Source organism: Dasypus novemcinctus, chromosome 10 (genome assembly GCF_030445035.2).
Source record: "Dasypus novemcinctus isolate mDasNov1 chromosome 10, mDasNov1.1.hap2, whole genome shotgun sequence".
Lineage (NCBI taxonomy): Eukaryota > Metazoa > Chordata > Mammalia > Cingulata > Dasypodidae > Dasypus > Dasypus novemcinctus.
In genome coordinates, this window is record NC_080682.1 from 17,144,907 (window position 1) to 17,149,738 (window position 4,832).

Sequence of the window (4,832 nt, forward strand, 5' to 3'; positions counted from 1 at the left end):
TGAAGATTCCCATTATTTTCATTCTAACTTGCTTCATCTGAATAAAATTTTGTTTTTTCTTGAGAGATACTATAATGACTGCCTAGAGAGACAGAAAGTTAAATCCTCTTGAAGAGGGCATGCAATGCTTGATGCAAAAATATATTTTTGTTGATTACTATTTGGCTGGAAAACTTCATAATTTCCCTCCCTGAACTGGCACCAATATGAAGGAGAGAAAAGAACTCCCTCAGTTTCCCAATCCCCATGCCTATTGCCTAATCATCCTGTCTTTACATAAGTCAAAGTTACTGTCCCCTGTAGGAGAAGTCTTTAACCTAGAAACCATGAATAGTCTTTTAGTGACAGAAGTCCAATAAAACATATGTAAAAACAATATATGCCTTTTGTGCACAGATGATCTAGAGTTTCCATCAGTTATTTGAAGGAATCACTGATAAAGAAGATCAAGATCACTGTCCTACATAATCTGCATATGTAAGGAATGAAACTTTATGCATCTTTCAATCTTTTCTTATTTCCCTTCCCAGGATCATTAAGTTTGATTGTCACATCCATTGCCAATCTGCTGTTTCTTGGTTTGTGACTATTCCTAACATCCTTCTACATTATCCTTATATCTCTTTAAGTTTATTAAAGAAGCAAAGCTGACACAAATCATCAGCTCTCCAAGGTTATAGATTTAATTGAATATTAGTTCTTAAGGAGATTTTAAAGAGATCTACTCCACCCTTCTCATATCATACATTGGTTTCATGTGATTCAGGGGCTTCTCTAAGCTTCAAGTTAATAGCAGAACCGTAAATGCTTGAGCAGAATCTTTCTTTTTCACATATAGAGAGATGACAGTGTTTTCTTAATTTGGCCTATAAGAAGCTCTCATATATTTGCAGAATCTAGCATTGAAAAAATGAAAGTAAGAATTTTTAGTAGATAATATGCTAATGATGTCTATTTACTTTTGTCCCCAAAGATAGAATTATAAATATCCAAGATGATTTTTCAGACAAGGTTTTCATTGCAGACAGAAGGAATAGATTAAATAGAAATTGTCAATTTATTTCTTTTCTTTTTTATAAATTGATTTTGTAAAAATATTACATTAAAAAAAATATGAGGTCCCATTCAACCCCACCACCCCCACCCCACCACTTCCCCCCCCCCCCCCCCCCAGCAACACTCACTCCCATAATCATGACACATCCATTGCATTTGGTAAGTACATCTCTGGGCATCTCTGCACCTCATGGTCAATGGTCCACATCATGGCCCATACTCTCCCACATTCCATCCAGTGGGCCTTGGGAGGATTTACAATGTCCGGTGATTGCCCTGCAGCACCATCCAGGGCAACTCTAAGTCCCAAAGGCGCCTCCACATCTCATCTCTTCCTGCCATTCCCCATACCCATCAGCCACCATGTCCACTTTTCCCACTCCAATGCCACCTTTTCTCTGTGGACCTTGGATTGGTTGTGTCCGTTGCACCTCTATGTCAAGAGGAGGCTCAGATTCCACATGGATACTGGATGTAATCCTCCTGCTTTCACTTATAGGCACTCTAGGCTCCATGGTGTGGTGGTTGTCCTTCTTCAACTCCATCTTAGCTGAGTGAGGCAAGTCCAATAAATCAGATTGTAGAGAAATTGTCAATTTAAAGCAGAATTATTAGCAAGATTCATGACAGGAAAAAGTGAAGAATGTTTCCTTTTTGGGGGGAATAAAACCATCTCCTCTCTCATCCTTTTTCAGCAGATGACAGGGAACAAATCCATGGAATGGAATGGAAACCACACCACTGTGACCATGTTTCTTCTCCTGGGACTCTCAGAAGAAAAAGAGCTTCAGCTCATCCACTTTCCATTCTTCCTAGGTGTCTACCTTGTGACTCTGATCTGGAACCTGGGTCTCATATCTTAACTAGGATGGACTCCCAACTGCACATACCCATGCACTTTTTCCTCAGCTTCCTGTCATTTATAGATGTCTGTTATTCTTCTTCCATTAGCCCAAAGATGCTTTCAGACTTCTTAAAAGACAAAAAACAGATTTCCTTCCTTGCCTGTGCCATTCAGTATTTTGTATTGGCTCGTTTGGGTCTGGCTGAGTACTGCCTCTTGGCCACCATGGCTTATGACCTGTATGTTGCCTTTTGTAATCCACTGATGTACTCAGCCATAATGGCACCTAGCCTCTGTGGAAAATTGGTTGCTTGGGCCTATGTGGGTGGTTTTCTTTGTAGCTTAGCTCAAACAGTCTCTCACTGTCACCTCAACTACTGTGGGCCAAATATCATTTAACATTTCTTCTGTGACATAACTCTGATTGTTCCTTTGTCTTGCTCCAACCCCTTCTTCAGCCAAATAATTCTTTTTTTTTTTTTAAAGATTTATTTTTATTTATTTAATTCCCCTCCCCTCCCCCGGTTGTCTGTGTTCTGTGTCTTTTTGCTGGGTCTTGTTTCTTTGTCCGCTTCTGTTGTCGTCAGCGACACGGGAAGTGTGGGCGGCGCCATTCCTTGGCAGGCTGCTCCCTCCTTCGTGCTGGGCGGCTCTCCTTATGGGCGCACTCCTTGTGCATGGGCTCCCCTACGTGGGGGACACCCCTGTGTGGCACGGCACTCCTTGCGTGCATCAGCACTGTGCATGGGCCAGCTCCACACGGGTCAAGGAGGCCCGGGGCTTGAACCGCGGACCTCCCATGTGGTAGACGGATGTCCTAACCACTGGGCCAAAGTCCGTTTCCCCAAATAATTCTTTTGGTAGCTATTCTTGTTTTGTTTGGTGCTTTATTCCTTATCCTCTTATCCTACAGTTTCATTGCAGCTTCAATCCTGAAAATGGATCAGAGCAAGATGGTGGCTGACTGAGCTTGCCTTGTGGTCTCTCCTGGGAAGAGGCAGCTGGGCGCCACTGGAGGTTCTCCGAGAACAGGCTTTTTCGGGACTTTTGCAGGGCAGGAAGTGTCTGGACATCGATTTGGTGGGAAGGTAATGGAGAGGATTGGTCTATAAGATATGATTTGGGTTCTATTGCCCATAGGTGAGACCTGCACACGGGTTGCCCCCTCCTTGGGGGTGGGTGGAGCCGTGGTACCAGCACTGTGGCCCGCTTTTTGGTGGCTCTGCAGTGCTGGGGAATTCGTGAGTCCTGGGTGGGCTCTTGGGGGGTTGATGGGATGGGATGCCTTTGCGGATTGATTTGGGGAGACATACGGTGTTTTGTGGTGAAGCAGGGGAATTTTTGATTGCAGACACAAGTAATAGCGCTTCCACCTGAAGCCCCGCCCCCACAAGCCCAGCTGCCAATCTGCAATGGAATTACATTGTTGGCAATAAAGGGACGTAATTGGGAGGTTGTTACAGGGTGCGGCGAGGGAGGGGGACATGTCTGAAAGCCAATTGGGGAATATTTTGCGAAGCCTGGGAACTCCGGTTTTGTCGGAGTTTCCAACTGAAACCCCACCCACCGGCCGGACTTCTGATCTGCGTCATTAAATTGGCCATGGTGTAGAGGCGCCCTCAGGTGGCCGTTTTGTGGGATCACAGGGTGGGAGCTGTCCAAAAGCTAAATTGACGATATATTCACATAAATAAACCCTAGTGAGTAAGTGAATTGCAGGGTCAGACATGTCGCAGTGTGGGCTCGCCCGGAGGGCCACTGCAGGGGCAGTGTGGGCTCGGGCGGAGGGCTGCAACACACGGAGGGGCCTTCCGAGAAGGCGCTCCGGGGCCAGCAAGGTGCGGAGGACGCGCGGTAGGAAGAAGACTACCGAGGAGACCAGGATCTGTGCGCAAGTCTGATTTATTCAGGAAGTACAGCGGTTAATATAGGGCGAAGATGGGGGAGGGGCAGGGGGCGTGGCCAGGGGCGGCAGATGGCTGATAGGTTCGTGCAGGGGTGCATCACTGGTTGCGGGCAGAAGACGGGGTAGCCAGGGTTCTCGGCGGCAGCGAGGCGGGGCTGTCATGGTGCGGCGGTGGCCCTCGGGGGAGAGGCGGGGTTAGGCCACTGAGGGGGAAGTGGGTGCAGCTGGGCAGAGGGGCGGGCAGTATGCCCGAACCCCAAGCGGAGGGCCTTAATGCCCGTTCCCGCCACCTGGGTCCGACTCGCACCGGCGCCTGGAGACGAGCCGACACTTGCTGTCGCCGCGCTCCCACATGGTGCCACCCTACACAGACATAATATAGAGTTTGCGGTTCCGACTTCTCCCATAGGGCTGGCACCCAGCTGTGGGGATCCCTGAGGGCTGTGTTACACTGCGGGGCTCCCAGGCTTCCTGTTGACCAGATTTGAGGTTGCCAGGTCTGAATCCCCTAAACTCTGGTGGCCCACACCCCAGAGACTCACACCTCTTGAGTCTTCAATATCTCAGATTTTCCACCCCTGAATCCATCATGCCCTGAGGTCCATCTGAGGTCCTTGAAAGCCCTAGCCTTCAACGTATGCGTTTTTTCTTTATCGTTTCATTTTGTTTTGTTTTTATTTTCATTTTATCTTATTTTTCACTTTTTTTAATGTCCTGATTGCGAATATTGCATTATCCCCTAGTCTTTTCTCCCAGCGTATCCCCCAAATTCTTTTTTTTATTCAGTTATTTAGGGTTTTTTTTTTGTTGTTGTTATTGTTGTTGTAGTGGGTGTAGCAATTGTGGTTCATGTATATCTGTTTTTTTCTTTCCCCTACCTGTTCCCCACCCTCTGCCCACTCCCTTTTTCTTTCTTCCTTTCTTCTCTTCTTTCTTTCTTTTTTTCTTCTTCTCTTTTTCTGTTTTCTCTCTCCCTCTTGTCCCTCATTTTCTACTTATTTTATTTTAACTCAATTATACAATAGG